Raw genomic sequence first — 26358 nt, forward strand, 5'->3', positions numbered from 1 at the left:
ACCTCTTCCCTAACCATTTCAGCAAGTCACAGTTCATTACACCCAAAAGCATCAGTCCAAATGCTAACACAGTAAATCCCATGGCTACAGGCCCTACCCCACCCCACCCCTGAAAAAGAGATCAATGATCCATGGGTGTTGGTTGCAATGTAAAAGTCAAAACCTGACTGCAGTTAAGTTTGTAGGGGCCCTAGCATTGTTACCTGCCTAGGAATTGATGACCTACGGTTTTCAAACTCTCCTATAAATATGAACTGGGTTCTTGGCATAGAGTCTCCACAAACTCACCAGTGCACTACTTCCTAAATACAGATATCCCTCATTCTCTTTCTCTAAGTATGAAATGGAATCCAAACTTTGGTCAAGCTTTCAAAAGACATCCTTCTCACTAATTCTTCCCAAGGATCTCTGCTTTAATCTAAGAGAACAACAGGCAGCCATACCAACTTCCTATATCTATTATCAATTCTGAAAATGCTGTTTTAATTTCCTTTCAGCCACATGCTAAAACATCTTCTCACCCTCACCATAAAATCGTTCAATGCTATAAGAGGATATTATAGACTTCCACATAAAAGTGGTAGATGGAATATAAACATTACTTCTGCTCCCTCCTAGAAATTCCAATAAATATTACAGCAAAGAAAAAAGTTTTTTTTTTTTTGAGATGGAGTCTCACTCTGTCACCCAGGCTGGAGGGCAATGGCCTGATCTCGGCTCACTGCAAGCTCCACCTCTTGGGTTCAAGCGATTCTCCCGCCTCAGCTTCCCAAGTAGCTGAGATTACAGGCACCCGCCATCATGCCCAGCTAATTTTTGTATTTTTAGTAGAGACGGGGTTTCACTATGTTGACCAGGCTGTTCTCAAACTCCTGACCTCAGGTGATGTACCCGCCTTGGCCTCCCAAAGTGCTGGGATTACAGGCATGAGCTACTGCGCCTGACTGGAAAATTTTTTTAAAGCATTAAACCTCAGTGAAAAAGATAACCAGAAAGAACATAAAGGAATAAAATCTGGAGCTCTAGGAAGCAGATGAACCAGTGATAACTCACTTAGCAGACCTGAGAAAGCTGAACCCCAAGCTGACAATGAGAATAAGCCCAATTTTCACTGCAGAATCCCAGGGGACCACTGGACATGGGTGGGAAGTTGAGTCTGTTGACACGATGACTGGTGGGAAGCATGTTTAAGAAGGGGATAGACCCTCCCCTGGCCCCTCATCCTGCCCCTCCCCAACCCAGACTATTGAAGACTTAATTCTTGGAAACAATGAAGCAGAGTGGGGCATATACGTCACTGTTGAGGGCAGGGACAGTGTACTGAACACAGAAAGATTAAGTGAGAGGTAACACACTGAATATGAGGACCTTAGTTCTCAGAGCATGAGAAGCCAGACTTAACACTGCTTGTCGGAGACTGAAGCACAACTCTCTAGGAAGTCTATATACTCCTAGAAAAGATATAGCAGAGCCAACAACAGAATTCCCCTGGAGAAGCAGATCGGCCAAATTACCTTGCAAGTAGTGAGTTCAGAGTTAACAAGTTCCACCCCCACACACTGAGTTTCTAATTTGCTTTTAAGTGTCTCATTTCAAAATGTGAGACTTAGTCAATGATCACCAAAACTCTGAGGAAATTCCCTAACTTGAAAAATACAGGTGGCCCTTTAACAACATGGGGTTAGGGGTACCAACCCACAAGCAGTTGAAAATCTACATATAACTTTTGACTCTCCAAAAACTTAACTGCCAAGAGCTTACTCTTGACTGGAAGACTTACCAATAACATAAAACGATCACTAAACATTTTTTATGATATATGTATTATATATTGTATTCTTACAATAAAGTAAGCCAGAGAAAAGAAAATGTTATGAAGAAAATCATAAGGAAGAAAAACTATATGTATTATTTATTGAGTGGAAGTGGATCATCACAAAGGTCCTTACCTTAGTCATCTTCACGTTGAATAGGCTAAAGAAAAGAAGCAAGAGAAAGGGTTGATCTTGCTGTCTCAGGGGTGGCAGAAGCAGAAGATAATCCACATATTAGCAGACTCAGGTAGTTCAAGTTCATGTTTTTCAAGGGTCAACTGTAAAGGTCAAAATATTAGGAGGGGGAAAAAAGCAACTTATAGAAAACTCTGCAGGAAAATAAAAACTTCAAAAGGAAACTATCATCAACATCCTCAGACAAATAGGAGAAGTTATTGTAATTTATTAAACAAAAACAATGTTCTAGCAAAAGGAAAACAATTGTAAAACAAGAGAGGAATTATAAATTCAAATTTGACAGCCAGATTGAAAATTTCAGCCAAAGGGTTAGAAGATAAATTTAGGGAAATCTCTTAGAAAGTAGAATGAAAAATCAAAGAGATGGAAGATATGATACAAAAGATAAGAAATATAGAAAATCATTCTAGGAGTTCATCAACTGCGTAACTAAAATTTCAGAAAAAGAACTTGAAAAATAGAAGAAAAAAGACAAAAGAAATAATCCAAGAAATGTTTCAGTACTGAAGGGCATGAGTTTCTAGACTTAAAAGTTACAGTAAATATTCAGTACAATAGATAAAAATAAATTCACACTAAGTTCCATCATCTCAAACTTTCAGAACAATAGACATAAAAGAGGGAGTTTTAAAACTTTTCAGAAAAAGGTAAAAATGATTGCTCAAACTACCAAAATGACTGTGGATTTCTCAACAGCCCCACTAGAAGCAAAAAGATAATGTAACAATGACTTTAGAATTCTGTAGAAAAAAATTATTTCTAGCCTAGAATTCTATACCTATCAAAGTTAACAATTAAATATTTGGGTGGGATACAAACATTTCAGACGTAAGTCTCAAAACAATTACCTGCCGTGACCCCATTCTCAGGAAGCTACTGGAGATCCTTTTGTAGTTTATAAGCATGATGATTGGGTGTTCATGTCTGTGCGTGAGATGTGCCCACCTCAAACCTTGTTGTGATGTTGGCACACTTCCCATCTGATGTGAAAAAGGAAAAAAAAAAAAAAAGAAGCAGCAGCAGCTACAAGATAAGTCCAAAATTAGGAGGCAAAGCAAGAAAGAGGAAGATACGGAGTCTGGGAAATGAGAACATCAATCCAAGAAAGAGCAAAGGAAATCCCAGAGATAAAGGTGAAGGGAGATCCAAATACAGCCATGTACTCAGCCTAGAAATAAACTAGTCCAGGTTGGAGCAGCTCAGCAGGACGCAGGAAAGATGGTCAAGAGATGGCTTTGTTAGAATACCTGATGTGAGTGAGTGTATTGAGAGGAAATGTAAACAACCGAGGAGAAAGTTTTGAGTGAATTAGTGATAGAAAACAAAACAAAGGAAGAAAAAACCATAGAGCTATTAACTCCGGGAAAACCTAAAGACTGTGCGAGAAAATAAAAGTAAGCACATTTCAGCTGTGAAGAGTATTTATAGGGACAGGAAAGTATACATACCGAATATTAACCTAAGCAAAATTATGAAATAACAGTAGTGGGATAATGGGAGCATGGGGGTCCAGGGGTTCAGGAACTGTGCACAACGGGGCATGGTGGAAGCGGTAAAAGAGGGCTAAAATAGTGGGAGGCTAACAGTTAATGCTTAAGGCGTTAGGCAAAAAAGAAGGAGCACTATAAGCATATACCAGTGACATGGAGGAAAAACCAAAAGCAAGAACTGAATGTGTTGATTCTAGGAAGCAGGAAATGATGGATCAAGAGAAGAGTCTATTGTTTTTCATTATGCCTTCTAAAATTATTTGACCCTGAAAATTATGTATGTGTATAATCAAAATTAAAACTAAATTTTAAAATAATCATGCATCAACAATAAATTAAAAGGATGATTTTAATTTGGCTTCTCTTTTTTATGTGCACACATAGACACAGTGCCATTTGGGCGATACATTTTGCAAAGCATCTAAATGAATGAAAATATTCCAGAGAAGTGTTAATGATGGCCTGGGCCAATCTGTCTTTTGTAAATAATTTCTCAGGCAAGTATACTAATTAGAGCTAAGATAGGCAAATGATACAACAAGCCACCAGTCAAGAGCATTTGCTGCTCATCTATTGAATATATAGCAATAAATATTCAACATTCTGTGGGGTAAACAACCAAGTGTAAGATATGGTTTCTGGCATTATGGATTTTATGATTCAATTAAAGACATGAAACATAAACTTTTGTAAAGTTAAATGACAGTACAAAATGTATAAATAAGGTTTATTTAAAAATTAAAAGATGTTGCAAGATAATACATGACTTTTGCTAAGTCAATGCCACAAACTACAGAAGTATTATTGTTTAGAACAAAGAAAAGTCAGGATGCAGGGAATGGATCTCAGAGAAAAGAGATTAGAAATAGGTCTTGAGGCCGGGCGCGGTGGCTCAAGCCTGTAATCCCAGCACTTTGGGAGGCAGAGACGGGCGGATCACGAGGTCAGGAGATCGAGACCATCCTGGCGAACATGGTGAAACCCCGTCTCTACTAAAAAAATACAAAAAACTAGCCGGGCGAGGTGGCGGGCGCCTGTAATCCCAGCTACTCGGGAGGCTGAGGCAGGAGAATGGCGTAAACCCGGGAGGCGGAGCTTGCAGTGAGCTGAGATCCGGCCACTGCACTCCAGCCTGGGCGACAGAGCGAGACTCTGTCTCAAAAAAAAAAAAAAAAAAAAAAAAAAAAAAAGAAATAGGTCTTGAAAAAATGGGCTGGGTTTGAATGAATGGAGGAATAGGGGAATTCCAAATGCGGATCCAGGAAAGGAAGATGTCATCTTAGTACTGTGAAGAGATTACAGGTTTCAGAGCCCAGGCGTTTGAGTGAGAGCCTGCTCACCAGAATGGGATAGCAATTAGCCTTTGGCCTGAAGAAAGCAACTCGTTCAGAATAAAGTATTTCTATCACCGACAGTGAGGCCAAGAATCCAGTCAGATGTCCTGTTGGGATGCGTATCCGTCATTTTATGAGCTCAAAAAACCCCAGGAATGGCTTCGAATCCATGTTACAAGTCCGAGTTCCCTGGAAACAGCAATTGCCTCTTAGCAAAATCATTAATTAGGGCACTGCCTTGATTCCATTGTGAATAATAAAAATATGTGCACAGACTTCTGCACTTTGATGAAAGCATCAGGGTGTGATTTATGGGGGAAGATGCTCTCCGGGGAACATAAATATGTAAGCCTTACATACTTATAAAGTTCAAATACATTACCTCTTCAATGGCTTTCAAAACTAAAGTGACCTCAGTTCAGTCAAATAAATAGGACAGACATGTAAATTAGCAAAAGAAGTGCTCAGACATTTATGCATGGCTTAGATCCCACGATGAACAATATCTAGATCAGTGGGAAGTCAGAAGCATTCTATTCTATACGTAGCTATCGCCAGACAAATCTAAACACTTGGTAGGCGTTCAAAAAAAACCTTACTGATCTTAAGTAATTAAAGGGGATCTGGTGGGCAGATACAAAAAGACAGAACTCTCATCGTGAGGCAAGGCTGCTACCAGAGTCTTTCTAGCCAGTTCCAAAAGAGCAGGTGGTTATATCCACCATTGCCCAGAAGAGGGCAGCCAAGAGCTGCTCAGATGGAATCTTCCTGGGAAGGACACTCGCTTGGCACCAGGGTAAATTGTCCTTTCCCCGCACAGAGAACAGAATCAGCCCAGAACTGATTGGTGAAGAAGTTTGAGGAGAAAAAAAGCAGGGGTGGGAAACATGGACTAAAGGTGTTCAAGACAGATGAAGAACCAGACCAAGAAGAATCATGGAGAATCCAGAGAATGGAAAAGAAAGACAGCAGCCAGGGGTCAAAGGAACAAGGCACAGGAGTGCAGCAGCCCTGACCTTGCCACTCCCCTGCTCAGAAGATTTCAACGGCTCACTACTGTCCGTCGCACAGACTTCTTAGCCTGACATTCAGGGCCATGCTAAAACCCTAACCCACCTTAAGAATCTTGGGATTTGCTGGGTTTTTAATCATACACTCAAGATTCCAAGCACACTGAAGTCTTTCTTGTGACTTTCTTCCTCTGTGTCTTTGTTCCCCCCATCCCTTCACTCACTGCTCTAAACAATGAGTGGCCACCACATGCTAGCAATAGGAAGGATACAGGATCAACCAGAAGAAGTGCCCACCTTCAAAACTGCTAGGAAGAGACAGTGCCAGGTACTACCGTAAGGGAAGCAAGAGTGGATGGTGTGGAGAGAGAAGTGGCTAAGTCAGGGTGTCTGAAAAGGCTTCTTGGAGGAGGTGACCATCCCCCTGAAATCACCTTGCCTTTCCTCTCCACTCATCTAAACCTTCGGCACCTGCTGAAGGACCATCTGTTGTTTTCATCTGCCTGCCTGCCTTTTCCCACTTCTGGTAAAATATTCCATCTCCTCCTTTAGGAAACTGCTCCCTCCTCCATCTGCCAGGTAGGCCGATCTGGTAATGTGGTTGATCATGTTACCCCATCCTCTGATCCACAGCAGTTGGCTCAAGGAAGACCCTTCAAGACAGACTACACAGATGTCTTCCCTGGAGTTTTCCTCTCCATGTTGGAATCGAAGGAATAGCCAGCTTTCTCTTCCCCCTGGATTGGAAGCTGACAGGGTAGATTCTATGTCCCTTGCCTCATGGAGGATTCTAAGAGAATAAACTGGAAAGAGACGGAGCAAACTGACACTGTACAAAGCCCAGAATCCAGTTGCCCTGAATTAGGACAAGGCCCCTGCTCCACTGAGCAGCAAAAGCCCAATTCCAGAGCTTAGCCAAAGGAGTTTGTGTTTTAGCGGGGTAGCAGGTGTTTAAAAGGCCAGTGGACAAGCTCTGCTGTTCTGGCTCCATGATGACGTCAAAGACCATTTTGCTCTGCCATCCCTATCACATGACTCTCCTCATGCTCCAAGATGATTGCTACATCTCTGGGGTTATATCCACATTCCACACTGGAAGGGCAGAAAGCATGTGCCCATTGAGTGTAGCCCTTTTCATCAGAAAAATAATATATTCCCAGAAAACCCAACCTGTAGCCTTCTGCTTACATCTCAACGTTGAGAAAAGTGTCACACGACCACCCCTCACTGCAAGGAAGTCCGAAGAGCTGACTATTTTTAACTGGGCATATTGAGACAACAGAGGAAATGCACATTGCATAAGTAACTGGTGGTATCTGCTACAAGTGCTAAATGTCTTTGTTTGCCTGCATAAACCCATAAATTCTCCTTTTCGCTTAAGCTAGTTGGAGATGGGTGTTTGTAACTTTCAATCAAAAAGCCATGGCTAAGACACCTGCCAAATGCCACCACCACCATAGAGCCTCCCTGATCTCACTACATCAGAATAATCTTGATGTCTTCCATTTCCAACGGTCCTTTTCCCACCAGCAACCTGAGGAAGGGAAATCACAGGAACAGGGCAATGGCCCCTAGGCAGCCAAACCCCACCCCAGCAGCCAAAGCAGGCTGAAGAGCCCTGCCAGCAGGATTCCTGGAATCTAGCTCTCTTCTCTCTCTCGCTTCACCTGCAAAGGGCCACAAAAAAGCTGTTTCAAAGCCATCAGCACCATGAACCCAGCCACTGCTACTGACCCCATACCCTGAACCCAGCAATAAATACTATCCAGGGCTTGATGATGGCAAGAAACGGGGAGACAGCGACAGCCCTGATTTGCCACTAAAACATTTAAACATAACAGGATACGTCTACAGGACGAAGCACTAAAAAGGAATAAAAAGAGAATGAGGAAGCTCTGGATTCATTCGTGTGAAACACTTCTAAAACTGTTACTAAGAGGAAAAAAGCTAACTGCAAAATGGTGCCCATATATATATGAGATATATAGATGCATGTATACATATACATATAAAATGATCATTTGTGATAAAGGAAAGAAAAATAATATCTGCATCAATATTTGTACCTGCAGAAAATATCTCTAGAAGGATATACAATGCAAGAGACTGGTACTTTTGGCTGCGTCCAAGGTGAAGAGCAGGAAGGCTACAAAATAGGAGGGCAATGTTTCTCTGTACGCTCTTTAAACCTTTTGAATTTTGGACCCTAGGAGTGAACTACCTATTTGAAAAAGAATGAAAATACGTTTCTGTAAGTAAACACATTACAGCTTGCTGGTATGCTTGGTATGTTTTGTTTTGTTAAGGCAAAACAATAGGAAGGATGAAATTGGCAAACTGGGCTGGGAAGAGAAAAGGAAAACAGAAAAATTAGCATCCATTTAACAATAAAATAGAAATAGCGTTTTGCGTGAAGGGATGCTTTTCTCATATCTTGCTTGAAGCATTTACAGACATCAGCTCATTCATCCTGTCTTTTCTACAATGGTGGAAAAATGGATTCAATTCCTTCCAGCTTAGAGCTGAGGAAAGGCCTAAAGAGCTGAGTCTCTGACACTGCCCCGTTTCCCCAACCTGGCCAGGCCACCCCGTCCTTGCTCAGTCTGTTTCCTGTGTCTGGAATCTCTCCCCTTTTTACTCTCTCCATTCCAAGGAGCCACTGCGACACCTACACAGCTTCTCCATTGAACACAGCTGTTCCATTAGACCAGGCATTGGCCTTTTCTGAACAGAGTCAGGTGGTAAATATTTTAGGCTTTTTTTTTCATGGCCATTCTGTCTCTGTCATAACCAGCCAACTCTGCTGTTGTAGCATGAAAGCAGTGATAGATAATACATAAACAAATGGGTATGGCTGTGTTCCAATAAAACTTTATTTTCAAAAACAAACAGGCTGTAATCCAGAACACTGACAACACCAAATGCTGGCAAGGATGTGGAGCAACAGGAACTCTCATTCATGGCTGGTTGAAATGCAACATGGTACAGCCACTTTGGAAGACAGCTTGGCGGTTTCTTACAACACTAAACATACTCTTGCCATATGATCCAGCAATTGCTGTCTTTGGTATTTACCCAAAACAGTTGAAAACTTATGTCCACACAAAAACCTGCACATGGATGTTTAGAGCAGTTTTGTTCATAGTTGCCAACACTTGGAAGCAACCAAGATGCCCTTCAGCAGGTGAGTGAATAAATAAACTGTGGTCTATCCAGACAATGGAATAGTATTTAGCACTAAAAAGAAATGAGCTATCAAGCCATGAAAAGACGTGGAGGAAACTTAAATGCATATTACAAAATAAAGACGCCAGTGTGAAAAGACTACATACTGTATGATTCCAGCTACACGACACTCAAGAAAAGGCAAAACTATGGAGACAGTAAAACAATCAGTGGTTGCCAGGGGCTGGTGGGGAGAAAGGGATGAAGAGGCAGAGCATAGAGGATTTTTAGGGCAGTGAAACTACTCTGATGATACTACAGTGGTGGATACACATCAGTATACATTTGTCCAGACACACAGAATATACACCATGAATGATCCAGAATGTAAACTATAGACTCCATGAGTGAGAGTGATGTGCCAATCATCAGCTGTAACAAATGTGACCCTCTGGTGGGGGAAGTTGATCATGGGGGAGGCTGTGCATGTGTGAGGGCAAGGAAAAAACGGGAAATCTCTACACATCCCACTCAGTGTTGCTGTGAACCTAAAACTGCTCTAAAAATAAAGTCTATTAAAAATAATAGGTGGTGGCCGTATTTGGCCTGTGGGCCATTGTTTGCTGACCCTTCCTTTGGACTCCAGGGAAATTTGCCATCAGTGACCATCATTCTCTGCATTACTTTATAGTAGGTGGATGTGCCCTTTTGTTGCCCTCAGATGCAAACACTTTGAAGATAAAAACTGTCTCTTCTTATCCCATCCACTAGCCTGAATGTTGGTTGGATTAAATTGGCCTAAAGTGATGTAACCCAGCTGCCAAAGACGGAACATAGCTCATAGCTTTTTCCTTCCTGGGGCATGTCTGTCGCATCCAAGACCAGCCCTTTCACCACTTGCCCGCCATAGGCCCTGAAAAGCAATGTCCCTCCCTGCCTTACTATCCTGGGCACCCTGTTTCCAGAAGCTTCCAGATAAGCACAGTCGGAGTGCCTCCTCTAAGTGTTGGGTAGAGGGTGTGAATAACTTTTAAAGCAAAATTCAAAAAAAACAGCATTCAAAAGCACCAAATTCCAAAGCAGCATTGCTCAACCTGGCTGCCACATCTCCTTTTCTCACACAAGGCCCCACTGGTTTGCAGTTTAATCAAATATTTATGATGCTGTTAGTTTTTTGGCCCACCCACAATATTTCAAAAACTAGCATTTATTGAGCAGCTACTACCTGGCAGTTGCTCTGAACATTTTAAAGAGATGTCCAAGGGAAGAAGAGGGAATGTTTACTTTCCATTGTATAACTTACGGTGTGCTTTGAATTTTTTACTATGTATATTATTGTACTATGTACATAATTTCAGCTTATAGAGTAGGTGACTGGAGGATTTGATATGTCATTTCTGAAAATGTATATGTTCACATGTGAGGTCTTTCTGAAGGTGATTACAGATTCCTAACAAAATGTAGGGAAAAATAAATAATTTTTGTTTTGTACTTGAAAATTGCCAAACTGCATTAAATAATCTTGCTCTCTAAGATTCCTTTCTGTACTCATGTCATCGTACTTCCAAAGTCAAGGGTCTCTGCGTTCTGAGACTTGGAAATTCAAAAAAGACACAGCTTTTCCTCAGCCCTTTGTCCATCTGCCTCCACCCTGGAACAGGCTGCCTTCAGCCCTGCCATCACTGCAGCCCGGCAGGACTGTTGTTCCTCTGGCTACCAGGAGGGGGAGCAGCGGTTCCCTTTCTCCGCTCAAGGGGCCTCGACACCCTGCAGGCATTCTCTGGGGTCCCTGAACCTAGGAGACTCTCCCCAGAGTACCAGTCCTCCCGGTCTCCCTGGCAAAATCAGTGCTGCCCAAACTTCCCCGTGCTGCTGAAAATGCAGAGACGTGAAATCCCACTGACGACTATGTTGGAAGCTAGCCCAACCTCCACCGTGACTGCCACCCACCTTCAATCCCTGAAACTCTGCGGAAAATAAGTGAGACGTGTATTTTGACACACCAAAACAATGAGCGAAGCTGCCCCCACCCCTTAGAGCCATTGGGCTTTCTCCCCTGATGATGTGTCCCGTCTAAATTTCATGTTGAGATGTAATCCCCAGTATTGGAGGTGGGAGCTGGTGGAAGGTGAGTGGATCACGGTGGGTGGATCCCTCAAGGCTTGGTGCTGTCCTTGCACCAAGGACAATAATGAGTGAGTTCTCAATAAGATCTGGTTGTTTGAGGGTGTGGCACTTCCCCCAACACACACTGTCTCTTGCTCCCGCTCCTGTCATGTGAAACGCCTGCCCCTGCCTTTGCCTTCCACCATGATTGTAAGCTTCCTGAGGCCTCCCCAGAAGCCAAGCAGATGCAGGCACCATGCTTCCTAAACAGCCTGCAGTACCGTGAGCCAATTAAACCTCTTTCCTTTATAAATTACCCAGTCTTGCATGGCCATGGTGGCTCACGCCTGTAATCCTAGCACTTTGGAAGGCTGAGGCAGGTGGATCACTTGAGGTCAGGAGTTCGAGACCAGCCTGACCACCATGGCAAAACCCAGTCTCTATTAAAAATACAAAAATTAGTTTGGCGCAGTAGTGCACACCTGTAATTCCAGCTACTTGGGAGGCTGAGGAACGAGGATCATTTGAACCTGGGAGGCAGAGGTTGCAGCGAGCCAAGATCACACCACTGAACTCCAGCCTAGGTGACAGAGCGAGACTCAGTCTCAAAACAAAACAAAACAAAAAGCAAAACCCAATCTCAGGTATTTCTTTATGGTGGTACAAGAACAGCCTAACACACCTGATTCAGTCCCATTCTGCCAGAGCTTCCTCCACATCTTCTAGAGCCTGTGTTTGACCCTCAAAAAGTGACGAGTGTAACTGAGGAACTGCCTTTTTAAAATTTTACTTTAATTAATGTAAATGTAAATTTTTAAATAGACAATTCAGTTGTTGAAAAACATTACGTTTAAACAATGCAGAGAGATGGCTCTATTGTTTCCATTGTAAATTTTATGAAATTGAAATATGGATCAAATATTTTCTATGAAAATTTAGCGCTCAGATTGAGATGTGCCATAAGTGTAAAATACATACCAGATTTGGAACACTCAATATCAAAAAATGCAAAGTATCTCATTCATAATTTTTTATATTGATTACATGCAGAAATGATGTTTTAGATATCTTAGGTTACATAGAATGTATTATTAAACTCGATTTCACCAGTGTCTTTTTTCTTTGTTTAATGTGGCTACTAGAAAATTTTTAATTAATGTGTGGTTTACATTACATTTCTATTGGACAGCACTGTTCTAGGTGATTTCCCAGTTGTCCTATGCATTGGGAAATGGGCCAGAAATTTTGGCTGCTCCTGGCAGGCTTCCCTCCTAGAATTAACAGGATGGTATCCTCAGCAGAAACTGCTCAGCTTTCTGAGGCTCGGGAGATGAAAGGAGAGAGAAAGGAGGCGCATTGGCAGGAAGAGCTGGGCCTGACTTGCTTGGAAAAGCCAGTCCTGGTGACAGTGACCCCCCACCCTGGGATGCCTGTGGGCCCACAATGTGCCCTCTCTTGGAAATCCAGGGATGATAAACACATGGTGCAGGCTCTCCAGGGACAGGCTCACAGAGGGATACATGCAGAGGCACAGGGATGTGCAGAAGCATCTATTATAATTCACCCAAGAAGGCCAGGAGTTCCCCCAAATTGAGGTGGCACCGAACGAGGTTGGCAGGGATTCAGACCTCTTTCCAGCTGGCCTCTGTAGTGGTTCTACAGAGTCTAAGGGTGACTGAATTTACTGTGAAGCCAGAAGCATAAACTTGGGCATCAGACACCCTCTCTGAGCCTTGGTTTCCACCCATAAAATGAGAAGGTTTACAGCCTCTAATTTAAAATGCGGTAACTCAACACAACTGCCTTTTTCTCTACACAGCATTGGCAGAGTCACGGGGCTCCAATCAGGCCCAAGGCCAGGCCTTTATTTTTCTCCTAGAGAGCTCACTCAGGAGTTCATTTCCATGCCCTGTGCCCAAGGCCAGGTCTCCTTGAAACGCAGCCAAACGCTCATTAAATGTACACAGAAGGGAGGGCCACTGGGACGGGAGGGCCCGCTCTGCTCAGCATGATACCAGCGCCGGGTGTGCAGCTTTCTGTGACCCATCTCCTCAGGCTGCATGTTGCCTGCCTCTGGGGAGCACCTCTGTTCCAGAAGGCTCTGAGTTGGAAACGCACAGGATGAATTTGGGCACATGTCCTCAGTCACAAATGCCAACAGAATTGGAATATCCAGCGAAGTGCTTTCCAGGCTCCTGGTGCCCAGAGACCCGGGAAGCCAGAGAGTGGAGAGTCCAGGGGAGGAGGCAGAAAGAGCTGTGCAGTGGAAACCCAGAAACCCAGCTCCAGCCCTGACTCAGCCAATCACTAACTCAGCGCCATGGACAAAAGAATAATATCAACGTGCTCATGTGCATGTGTGTGCGTGTGTGTGTGCGTGTGTGTGTGCGTGCGTGTGTGCATGCTGTGTGTGTGTGTGCGCGTGCATGTGTGCGTGTGCGTGTGTGTGCGTGCATGCGCGTGCATGTGTGCGCGTGTGTGTGTGTGTGTGCGTGCATGCGCGTGCATGTGTGCGTGTGCGTGCATGTGTGTCCCCATGTGCCAGGCCCAGAGAGGAAATATCACTGTGAATAAAGAAAGAAGCCCTTGACCTTCTGAGGCTTCCGCTCAATTATGAGACAACATGCACAGAAGGAGTGTAGACAAAGTGCAATAGCAAAAAGTAGATGACAACTTTACTCCAACTACAGGGACTGGGACTGATTTCCTGGCAAGGAGGCATTTGGGAGAACAAACAAGTGCAAAGTGCCCGGGAGGAGAGGCCAAGGAGGTTTAAAGGCGTCCTCTCGGAACACCAAGTTTAGTTGACATCTACCTCCTCTCAGCAACTTTCTACAGCAGTGAGTTGACTCCTCCCTATTCTCTGAGACATAAAGCTCATTCCAAACGGTTCAAGGTTTGATTGTTCATACTTATTGTTATTGCATTTATATTACCATCAAAAGCATTTGTGATGGTCTGCTACCAGGGTGCTTAGTGCGTGTCTTGTCTCTCTAATAGTACAGTCAGGGAATGTGTCCAATGCTTTCTCTTATTCCCTGCCAGCCTGCCATACAATCTCTGGGTTGGAAGGAACCCTGGAAATCATGCTATCCAGTTCCCCATCTTCTCTCTCCCGGAGGCCTCTGCAAGACTGATAGGCATACGGTCTGCCTCTTTATTCTGTGTTTGTGCAAAACAGGATATTAAAACAGGTTCTGTTTTAGTATCAGCCAGGGCTCCAAGACACCAAGAGTAACTGCACCCCATTTCTAAGGGAAGGTGGAAGACCACAAAGACTTACACAGGAGGTAGTCAGAAACAGGTTTTGGGACCCCAATCTATCCACCACCACAACTTTAAAGAATTTGGAGGCCAGGCACGGTGGCTCACACCTGTAATCCCAGCACTCTGGGAGGCCGAGGCAGGCAGATCACGAGGTCAGGAGATCGAGACCATCCTGGCTAACACGGTGAAACCCCATCTCTACTAAAAAAAATACAAAAAAAGTAGCCAGGCATGGTGACGGGCGCCTGTAGTCATGGCTACTCAGGAGGCTGAGGCAGGAGAATGGCGTGAACCCAGGAGGCAGAGCTTGCAGTGAGCTGAGATTGTGCCATTGCACTCCAGCCTGGGTGACAGAGCAAAACTCCGTCTCAAAAAAAAAAAAAAAAAAAGAATTTGGAGCTGGGCTGGGATTAGACAAGGATTTGGGGAGAGAGCTGCCAATCCCTAGACTCCCTACCCTCCTGAGGAGAGGCTGTTTCTTCTCACCTCAAGCCTAGGTGAAGGTGCTTCCATGAGACCTCCTGGAAGACTTGCAGCATGTTCCCTGATCATGGGAGACTCCATGGATTGATGTCTGGTTCGCCCTGAGAAATCTAAAGGACGAGAGATGGCAGCAGGCCAGTTGCTCTGAGGACGGAGTGAGATGAGGTGATTGTGTTGAGGGAGACTTGCTTTTCCCGAGTTTGTCAGGGCAAAGCATGTGTGACTTTCCTATGGAGCAGAACCGGCCTAGGAGGTGTGGCACCAGATGCTAGGGGGTGAGGGAGAAGCAGTGGAGGAATGGTCAGAAGAGATGCATGCTCCCAATCAAGCAAAGGCAGATAAGGGGCGGTGGCTGCAAATTACCCATGAAGGAACCCATGAGGTGAGTCATCTGTCAACCCCAGATGGCTAGAACACCACCAGTGAAGTGAGTCCCTTCCCACCCGCCTTCCTCCTCTCTTCCCCCCTTGCCCTAGCCAATCCTGGAGAAGCCAAGGGGTGGGGGTGGGGGGGGTATGGGAAATGGAAGCACCAGGTGACGAATATAGAGGCGCACAGCCCCACAACCCCTTCTCACTGCAGGTGCCAGCCTAATACAGCAAAGCTGGGAGAGGGAGGAAATTTTCATTTGCAATGTCGATGGGAGGATTTGGGTCCTTACCCTGGAATGGGCATATTAACTACCAATGGAGACTAGGTTTTGTGGAAGAAGTAACTGGATGATGTTTTCTTAGATAAGAGCCACAAAGACGTTGTAGAACTTGCCCCACTTTCATCAAGGAGCAGAATAAATACTGCAGAACAAGCTTGACAAGACAGTGGGAGACCAAAAATACGATTCATTTCTGTTGCATCCTACAAGTCCCTGCTTGTTCAATATGATGGTGTAATATATACACAATTTCCAAAATTGGGATCATATGCTACATGGTATTCAAATCTTTTTTTTTTCTCAAAGAATAATATATCATGAAGTTTTTCCCTTGGAAGAAAATATTCATCTACAAGTCGAACATACCACCATCTGGACATGCTGTAATTTATTTGCCCAATATCATATTCAATGTTTGCTCTTGCAAATCACACTAAAATCAAATATCCTATGCATAACTCTTCGTTTGATTTGACATATTTGATTCCTTCCTAAGGATAAATTCCAAGAAGCAGAATTGCTAGACTAATGGGTAGAAACCTTTTTAAGGCTTTTTATCTCTATCATCAAAGAGGTGCAGGAAACACGTTTTCACTAAGTAGGAATGAGTTGTCCAGAAAAGGCCTGAAGAGGCTGGATACGTCCTGCAGTCTGTGTAGCCCCACTCAGGTAGGCAGGGAAGTATGAGGGTGACTATTGAGGTTATTCCACAGCTATGTAAGGGAAGTGAGAATCACACCTGAACAAGGCCACACTGTTTTTGCTACTATAAGACACACATACAGAATTCAAGTGATAGTCACAAGAATAACACTCGTGTCGATGCATCTTTTCCTGACTCCCCCAAGGGGTTAATTTCTCGGGAAGGCAACATGGAGTATGGTCAAGAGCATGAATTCTGGAGTCAGACAGCTTGGCCTTAGCTCTACTGTGGACTAAACATGTTACTGGAGCAAGTTACTTCTCTCTGTCCTGAGCTTCCTCATTCATAAACGTTCCAAATTCAATTAATCCCTGAAAATGCTTAACCAAGTGCCTGGAACTCAGTACATGCTCAGTAAGTGGTGTCATTAGTTGTCATTTTCTGGTCTTAACTTTAACAGAAGAACTGAAGCCAGATCAGCTAAATCCGTGATTCTCAGTTGGGAGTGATTTTGCCACGTGGGGTATATTTGGCAATATCTGGAGACATTTTTTATTGTCTCAGCATAGGAGGGAGAAGGTGTCACTGGTATCTAGTGGGTGGAGGCCGGGGACACTTCTGAACTTCTATGCACCAGACAGACGCCCACAGCAGAATGTCAGTAGTGCTGAGTTTTTTTTTTTTTTTTTTTTTTGAGACGGAATCTGGCTCTGTCGCCCAGGCTGGAGTGCGGTGGCCGGATCTCAGCTCACTGCAAGCTCCGCCTCCCGGGTTTATGCCATTCTCCTGCCTCAGCCTCCCAAGTAGCTGGGACTACAGGCGCCCACCTTGTCACCCGGCTAGTTTTTTTTTTTTTTTGTATTCTTTAGTAGAGACGGGGTTTCACAGTATTAGCCAGGGTGGTCTCGATCTCCTGACCTTGTGATCCGCCCGTCTCGGCCTCCCAAAGTGCTGGGATTACAGGCTTGAGCCACCGTGCCCGGCCCAGTAGTGCTGAGTTTTGAGAGTCCCTGAGCTAAACCATCCCTGGTGCTCACCTGGGTGCCAGCTGTCACATGCTGATGAGCACTGCATTTCTGTTTTGTGCAATGACATTTCTGTGTGGCATTTCCCTCCCACTATCTCCGAGGTCACCTGGTATACCGAACGGGTAGGACTGGCCACATCCCCTGTCTAGCACTCACAGTATGAGAGAATAGAGACGAATCCAGTTACCAGGGGCATTCGCAGGTTTCTGCTACAGTGACGCTGTATATCAATTACAAATCTCTGAGGCACACAAAATAAGCACCTATTTGTGGCTCATAGCTTTGAGAGGTGGTTTGGACAGTTTGGCTTCAGGTGATGGGTCAAGTTCAGAACTGCGCCATCTTCATGTTCAGAATGCATCTCATTCTGGAACCCAGTCTGCAAAAGACCCCAAGACTGTGGGTTCTTCCCATGATGAAAGTCCCAGAAGGGCAAGAAGAAACAGCAGTACCTCCTGAGGCTCAGAACTGGCTCAGTCCCTTCAGCCATGTTCCATTAGCCACAACCCATTTGTGGCCCCTGTTACCTGCAGGATAACATGCACATGCCTTAGGCTGCACTCAATCCTTTACTAAAATCAGGTAGACTGTAAATACATATGCTCTTTAATCGTTCTGTCTTTAGCAGAACATAAAAGGGCCTTATGGTTCATCTCTGCCAAGTTCTGGCCAGTGATCAATAAGCAGAGATGTTGTATGGTACATGCTGAATGACGCTGTCTCAGGGACAGGACAGTTCTTCTTCCATTTCTCCTTCCTGCTGCCTGGGATCCAGATGTAGTGGCAGGAATTTTAGCAGCCATTTTGGACCTTGAGGATGGAAAGTATACATGGCAGAGCAGAAAGCGTAAGGCTCTTGGACCTCTGATAATGCATGGAGCTGCCTTAGCAGCCCTGTACTTACTACCCATCTCCAAAATATTTTATATGAGACAACAGACTCTTGCATGTTTAAGGCTTTGAGGTTGAACCTCTCATTTATAAACAAACTTGATTTTAAAACATACCTCAAGGATTCCCTGAGTTCACTGGCTGAACACACCTTCATTTCAGTGTGTTACACATTCACTTCTCTATCAGCAATTCTGGTGTTCCCTACCCAGCCTAAAAGGACCGAATATAAAACCTCTCACATCCAGGTCAGTCTTTGCATGAAGGCTGCCAGTCTCTTTCTTCTGAAAACTTTGGGGGTGATGGAGGGAGAGATAAAGTTTTACCACCAAAGAAGTCACTAACAAAGTGCCAGGAAATTTTTATACATCCAGTTACCAATCACTGGTAACAGGTGAATTCTATCATCTTTCTTCTGGGCAATATTAACATTTTACATTTTGAAACTGAAGCCCTTGAGCACAGCTGTTACCCTCCACTGCCTCTGGAAACTCCTCTCGGTTCACACAGAAGGCTACCCTTTACCTCCCACTCCCTCCCCAAACCTTAGCACTCACAGCCATCCTTTGTCCACTTCTGTCTACTTGATATATGCCAGTTCCTCTGGCTGCTGTCCAACTGCAGCGCTGCTGAGCTGAGCATGAAAAGCCCCCAAATGATCCTGCCCCACCCTCTCTACGAGAGTCCATGCATCAAGTCCTTTAATCACTTACTCTAATTCCCCTTATCTACACCTGCCTCACACTAATCCAGTATCTCGGTGGAACAATGAGGCTTCCAAATAGAGGTAATTTCTTCCACTGCCCATTCTCTGCATGGCCAGTGAACTGACAGAGTCATAAAACAGGGCAGAGACACAGAGTGCCTCCAGGGCAGTGGTTTCCAGGGTGTTTTTATTTTAAACATGGAACTCTTTGTTAACATGAAATCTTAGGTAAAGCCAAATACGCAAAGCGGTTAAAGACAGAGCCCTCCAAATGGAAGGGAGATGGTGGGAGCAAGTTTGGAGGGGACCCATCCCCACTGCCGCCCCTCAACAGTTTTGAAGGGAACCCACAGAAACCCAAGTCTCTGAGTCTGAATGCTCTGACTTCTTCCCTCTGCTGTAAATGCTCCTCCCCCAGGGGTTTGCTCTGATCATTTCCTCATTCCAATCAAGTCTCTAGACAATGTCACCTTCCCTGGCCACTTACCTAAAGTAGCTCCCACTCCACATCACTCTCTATTCTTGCAGGCTGCATTAGTCTTGTGTCAGCTCGAGAATGGAATAAGAAATGTAAACTTTGCTGGGTGTGGTGGCTCACACCTGTAATCTCAGCACTTTGGGAGGCCGAGGTGGGTGGATAACCTAAGGAGTTCGAGACCAGCCTGGTCAACATGGTGAAACCCCATCTCTATTAAAAACACAAAAAATTAGCCGGGCATAGTGGCGGGTGCCTGTAGTCCCAGCTACTTGGGAGGCTGAGGCAGGATTGTCTTTTGAACCCAGGAGGCAGAGGCTTCAGTGAACTGAGATCATGATACTGCACTCCAGCCTGGGTAGCAGAGTGAAATTCCATCTCAAAAAAAAAAAAGAAATGTGAACTTTTATTGCAGGAAACACACATGAGAAAATGAAGGGAGCGAACTGGGACTGGTGGCGAGAGCTGTCAAACTGCAGTGAAGATCTGCCCCTAAGTGAAGGAGAGAGGGAAGGAAAGGAGGGTGGGAGAGAGGAAGAATTTCAGACTAGAATACACTTCTACAAAAATTCCAGCAAGGCCTTCAGAGAGTACTCAAGCCAAAGTTTCCCATCGAGAAATCCCAAGTCTGCCTCAGTGTCCCTGCCACACTGGGACATTGAGGGGAACCAGTCTCAGTGCAGACACACTGATGCATTCCTGAATGCAGCTGCCAGGGTTCCCAGTCGCTTTCACGCTCTGCAGCATGAGATCCCAGAGGCTCGTTCTCATAGATACCACAATTTTCCTTCATAGTGCTTTCACTATATGACATTATATTTAGTATTTATTTGTTTATTATTGTCCCCAAGCTAAAATGTAAACTCTATGCCAACAGGGGTGTGCCTGACTTGTTCCCTGCAGTATCCTCGGCTCCTAGAACAATATCTGGCAAATAAAAGGTAAATATCTGTTGGATGAATGGGCAGGTAGAGGGATGTTTTATGGGCTGCAAAGGAGTTATAACACAAAGGAAATAGTGTAAAGATCTCAGAGTTGTATTGTTTATCAACAAGGAAAACAACGGCATCTTTTCATCTTGGGAAACATCCTGGAGAAAGAACAGACTGCAACTGAGAGGGCTTCAGGAACTCTGCTGCCCAGGGGAAGAGACAGGATTCACAAAAGTGAGGGCAATTCTGCCAAGAGCTTGAGTGTATCTGGTAGTTTGTTGGTCGGGGTTGCAATTCATCCAGGCTGAGAGATTAAAATTTACTTTCCTGAAGCTAAAGGGAAGCCAGTGACCATGAAAAAATGAAAATACAATCTAATCTCCTCTTTAGAAAACAGAGAGACAGAGACAGAGAGAGACTGGCCTTCTTTTGCATGGGATCATTAGTGATCTAGGTATGATGCTATCCCCATAACATCCTTCACCCCGCCCTGCACAAACCCTCCACCCTGAGAGCACTGTTCTTTCCAACTCCGAGATCTAGATCATGTGAAGATCTGATTCCACTTCCTAAATTTCAGTCAGAAGATCTGAGAAGACTCAGACTTATGTTAACAAGTGTGTAGAAATGTGAAAGGGGAATGGCTTCTCTGTGAGTCAATATTGGGACCTCAAGTGATTGTTTCCCCTTTATTAAGAACAAAAGAGGTTAGGCGCAGTGACTCACACCTATAATCCCAGCATCTGGGAAGGCCGAGGTGGGAGAATGGTTTGAAGCTAGGAATTTGAGACCAGTCTAAGCAACGTGGTGAGACCCACCCCCAATCTCCAAAAAAAATTTTTTTTAACTAGCTGGATGTGGTGGTGCACACCTATAGTCCCAGCTACTCTGGAGGCTGACGTGGGAGGACCGCTTGAGCCCAGGAGGTGAAGGCTGCAGTGAACCATGTTAGCCCCATTGCACTCTACACTGGATGACAGAGCAAGACCTTGTCGCAAAAAAAAAAAAAAAGAACAAAAGAGCCAAAATGCCATATAAGAATGTCTGCTCTTAGTTTATAGAGCTTTCCAAAATACAAAGGCTTCCTTTGGTATGAAAAATTCAATGAACTTGTATTACAAACCATAAAATTAAATGTATGTACTTGAAGGACTGGGACTGCCAAATAGATTCCTCGAAATGGCTTTGCCTTTTTGATTTGCTGCACCATTTTTTGTTAAAGCTGGTGCAGTGCTCTAAATACCCCAATAAAATTGGAGTCTTATAGACCTCCAAAAGGCTAATGGTGACCTCCAACTTTTAATGAAAGAGCTGAGGACCAAGGGAAGACCAAGGGTTTGATGGATTCAAGATCATAAAAGCAGCTTTAATTGTCTGCCTACTGACCCTGGGGAAGAGGTCAGAGAAGGGGCTGCAAGGATCGCAGCAAGAAAGAGACAGGCCCAGCATGGACGAGGGGGACTGTGAGCACCCCATCATCCCTTCCCTTCTCCAACCAACGCACCACACTTTCATCTGACATACACGCTGGGCTTGATAGTAAGCTTTCACGTAAAGAAAAGTCTGAACAAACAATTTGAGTAGCACTAGTCGATTCCACTAAGATGATGTAACACTTGTAACAGATTCTTCATTCCCATAAATCCTGGGGTGTTAGTCATGTAACATTCCCTGACATATTTTCCACCCTCCAACACTCAGGGGCTATCTCCAAAACGGGACAGATGTTATCTGGCACTCACCCTTTACTGGAGCTCTCAGTGGAAAAATTATGCAAAAAAAGAGTATTTCAGTGAACATTTACTGAATTCTGACTCTATGGTAGACCAGAGAGTATAAGATCATCTATCCCCACAAATAACTTACAGAATAATAGAAGAGAAAGTGCACAGGCAATGTGAACACGTATGCTGAATCATTTAGAATATGTTTGTCTGCAAGTAAGAGAATACCGCCCCCACCTCCCCACACACACACACACAAAATGTGACTTAGGCATCAGGGATTATTACTATATCTCACATATCCAAAAATCTGGGGGAGAATGTTCTCAGGTTGGTTCGGCAGTTCAGGAATGGCAGGGATCCAGTTCACCACCTCTATGATTCTCTTGGCTTTCCCCCTCAAAGCTTCAAGGTGGCTGCTGTAGCTCCAACCATCACATCCTCACAAAACTACATCTAGTGGCAGACATGAAAAAGATCATTCCTTTGTAGTCATGGAGGAAAATTTTCTCCAAGAATTCCTTGGCAGATTTCCCATCTTATCTCTTTGAGAATTAAATCACATCCCCAGACTTTAGCTATAAGGCAGGTTGGGAAAGAGAATATCAGGTGTTTTCAGCTTTCATTGAGAGAGGCAAATTCTGCCAGCAAGTAAGCAGGAGAAGGAATGGTTGTAAGTGAGTAATCAACATTGTCTGCCGTATACGTCAGGGGCAATGACAGAGAGGCATAAAGCAGGCCATGAGAGAATGGAGGAGGGGCACCTGTCTCATCAAGAGGAGGCTTCCTGGAGCTGGTGACACCTGAGATGAATATTAAAGAACAAATGGGATTTAATGAGATGAAGATCATGATAGAAAGGATAGAGTGGGCTGAAGTCCCAGGTAAGGGGCCAACATGAGCAAAACCATAGGACTGTAAAAGAACACTATGTGGGCACCAACTTAGTGTCACTACAGCATCTAATGACAGGAAACGAATCTTGTGAAGTGTCAGAGGCCTGATCACAAAGGCCTCCAGGGCTGTCTGCAGGAGCTTAAACTTGCAACATAAGCCAAAGGTTGCAAACTTGGAGGCTGGAGGCTAAATCCAACCTCCAGACATGTTCTGTTTGGCAGGCACTTGGGGTTTGCATTCTGAGTATGCATGATTGGAGGCAGACCATACTCTAGGGCTGAACACTGGGTCCCCCCTTTTCTATTATCTTACACCTGGACTGTTTCCCTCAGTTATGCCATCAGCCTGCTCCCTCAAGGCTTTTGAGTTCACACTCCTGAATAGTCTCTGGAGAGCCATTGAGAGGTCTTACACAGAGCCATAGCACTACCTGTTCTGTATCTCATATCATTCCTTCTGGCAGCATCGGGAAGTTGGAGTTATGAAATTGGAAATAGGAAGACTAAGTAGAGGTATCTTTTTCAGGACCGTTGGTTGCAAGTGTCAGAAACCTTACTCAAATCTGCTTAACTTATTTAAAAAGATATGTTAGTTTCATAATTTTAGAGTCCGGGATTAGTTTAAGCCTCAAATATAGTTAGATCCAGGGGTAACATGATGACAGTATGTCTCTCCATCCTGCTTTCTCATGTTTTGACTTTATTCTCAGCCAGGCTCTCTGCTCATGAAGAACATGGTCCCTGGCAGCCCCAGACTACTGTGATCCTAAAAGTCCATTGTAACCAAGAAAGGAGAATATCTTTCCTGATAATTCCGACAAAAGTCCCAGGTTAAATGAGATGGCATGTGGAAGAATAAGTAAATAAATAAATAAACAAAGTACCATGGAAGACTTTGATTGACCTGGCTGGGTCATGTGACCATTCATGAGCTAAAACACAGTGCTCATATAAGGAGAATGTATGGAACAGGACAAACAATCACCAGAGGATGGAACTCTAAGGATGTGAAAGGCTGAACAAAGGAAGAGAAATCTATGAAGAAAGGGTGGTCAGAGAATTAGGAACAGAATCAGAATCAAATGATATCCCAGACACAAGGAAATAAATATTTAACATGAGTGGGCAACTTTTTCAAATTCAACTAAAGTATACTTCTTAAAATTTTTTTTTTTAAAACTGTGATGTATTGGATTCGTAAAATGTTAGAATTACTTTTGGCGGAGTTGTGGGGACTTGGGGCAGGTTGAGAAGTTCGCAATGGATTGAGGCATGCATAGAAAAAGGAAAAGTAGAAACAAAACTGTAGATGACCAAAGAAATTCGGTTGAAAGAAACAGAAATAGAGAGGTTATACAGAAAAAACCAGGATCAAGGTAAGATATTTTTGGCTGTAAAGCATTTGAATTAGCAGGTGGGAAGGAAGCCTAAAAATAAAGAAAAGGGAGTTCCTTTTTAATTTTTTTATTATTTATTTAATTTTTTTAGAGACAGGGTCTTGCTCTGTCACCCAGGCTGGAGTGCAGTGATGGAATCCAAGCTCACTACAGCCCCAACCTCCCAGGCTCAAGCAATGCTCCACCTCAGCCTCTAGAGTAGCTGGGACCACAGGTGTGCACTACCACACCCAGCTAATTTTTTTTTTTAAGAGATGAAGTCTCACTATGTTGCCCAAGCTGGTCTCCAATTCCTGGGCTCAAGTGATCCTTCTGCCTCAGCCTCCCTAAGTGCTGGAACTATTGGCATGAGCCACCACACTTGGTCAACTATTTTAAAAAGAAAGATTGAATTACAAATAATATAACTACTAGAAGCATCAAGTCAAGATATACGGCAGCTGAAAATTCCTGAGGCTTGTCTAAATTCCCGTTTATGATGTCTTTCACCTTCATGGTGATGGAAGAAGTAGGATGCCCTGCTAGCACCTACTACAGCCATTCATTCATTTGTTCATTGATTCAATGATTATTAAGCCACTACCTGGCCAGGCACCATTCCAGGTGTTAGTGATCCAGCAGTGAACGGAATTGACAAAAACCTGCTTCCATGGGTAATAAATGCCCCCTGACACCCGATTCCTGGCTCTCCCACCTTCTACAGACTTGATCCATGCACTTGGCTTCCAGCTCTTTCTGGGTCCTACAGGCAGATGTACCCAGTGTACCAGGTGCCATCTCTGGCAGCTGAAAGTTTGGTTCTCTGGATTGTTCCAAACTTCAATGCTTTTGCAAGCTGCTCACTCATCACCTGACAAAGGGTGAATACAGTCACATCTTTCTACTCTCGCCATCTTTTTTCCCTTTCTTTTAGAACCTAGAGGAGGACAGAAAATAACAAAATTTTCCCCACCTGAAGCTGCCAGTAGAATTCCCAAAATAAGATTAACTTCTCTAGACGACTCACCTAAAAATCTCTCCACACTTCTCTTGTGCTGCTGAGAAAACAACCAAAAGTAGCTATTATTCTGGAATGTAGGTGAAGATCAAAAGTGGACATTGAACTTGCCAGAAGCAGAGAGCAGGAAGACGAGAAAAGAGAGAGTCCGCACTCCGACTACCCAGGTTCCAATCCTGGTGTCCTCACTTACCAGCTTTCAACACCAAAAAGGAGACACAGATGGAAATCCACCCTGCCCAAGAAGCAGCTTCCCACTGGAAAATGGTAATAAGAGTAATAATAGCAGGTGCATCAAAGAGCTGTGAAAATGAGATGCAATCATTCATTAAAGTGCTCAGCAAGGGGACCACATGGGCTGAGAGCTGAGGTGAGGGTGCATTGCCACGTGAAAGTTGGGGACTACAGCCAGAATGCAAAAGGATAAATCCAGTGTTCATTAAATGATGCTGAGAAATTTTCTTACCTAATACACTCTCCTTCTGACCCACTCAGCCTGAACATAGAGAGGCTGGAAGGTAAGATTTCCCTGTCCACTTCAGAAACTGAGGTTGGTACAATTAGTTCTTCATTCTTCATTCCTGAGGCCAATTGGCTTCAAGAAAATCTATCTTTCTCTTAAAAACAACTCAGTGTAACCATTAGGTCAAAATTACAGCTAAAGATTGAGTTCCTGCAAAATGTCAAATAAAATGTCTTACCATTTGTGACAAACAGCTGTTGCCTTCTTCTCCAAGATGGAATCAAAGGATCTTATTACCTTAAATGAAAATGACTACAGCAGAATTATTTTCCTTTTAATCTTTTTTCCCCTCCATGGAAATTTACATAAGAAGGAGCGGTAATCCACTCCTTTCCGTGTGTCAGAAAATCTCCACTCTTGTGGTCTCCATGGCAGCAACTCCCAACCTGAGGCAGAGGCTGTTTCACCCCGCAGAGTGCATTGGACTTTTATCTGGTGAATGTAATCAAGGCAGACAACCACATCGGATGACTCAAACTTGGGGTTATTTCTGATTTTGAATTCCGTGTGTGTTTTGGCTCTCTGTGTTGGTCAACGGCGCCAGATGAATTCAAGCCTGCCTGTTACTTGATGTTGTGGTGAAATGGCCTGATAAGCCCCCTGGCGTTTTGAATGCTGGCTCTTGCT

General features: G+C 44.0%; 1 long non-coding RNA gene and 1 other non-coding gene across 2 annotated transcripts; one reads left to right on the plus strand and one right to left on the minus strand.

Annotated features, from left to right (window-relative positions):
- Window positions 1–1589: 1589 nt before the first annotated feature.
- Window positions 1590–26135, minus strand: LOC117079457. Its single transcript, XR_004435453.1, has 4 exons — window positions 25910–26135; window positions 25402–25510; window positions 2861–2992; window positions 1590–2092 (listed from the first exon to the last, which is right to left on the minus strand). It is a non-coding gene; the product is annotated as an uncharacterized LOC117079457 (long non-coding RNA).
- LOC117079711 lies at window positions 2895–2998 on the plus strand. The gene has a single exon (XR_004435565.1). It is a non-coding gene; the product is annotated as a small nucleolar RNA U13 (small nucleolar RNA).
- Window positions 26136–26358: the final 223 nt, after the last annotated feature.

Source organism: Trachypithecus francoisi, unplaced genomic scaffold (assembly GCF_009764315.1).
Source record: "Trachypithecus francoisi isolate TF-2019V2 unplaced genomic scaffold, Tfra_2.0 Lachesis_group7, whole genome shotgun sequence".
NCBI classification, from domain to species: domain Eukaryota; kingdom Metazoa; phylum Chordata; class Mammalia; order Primates; family Cercopithecidae; genus Trachypithecus; species Trachypithecus francoisi.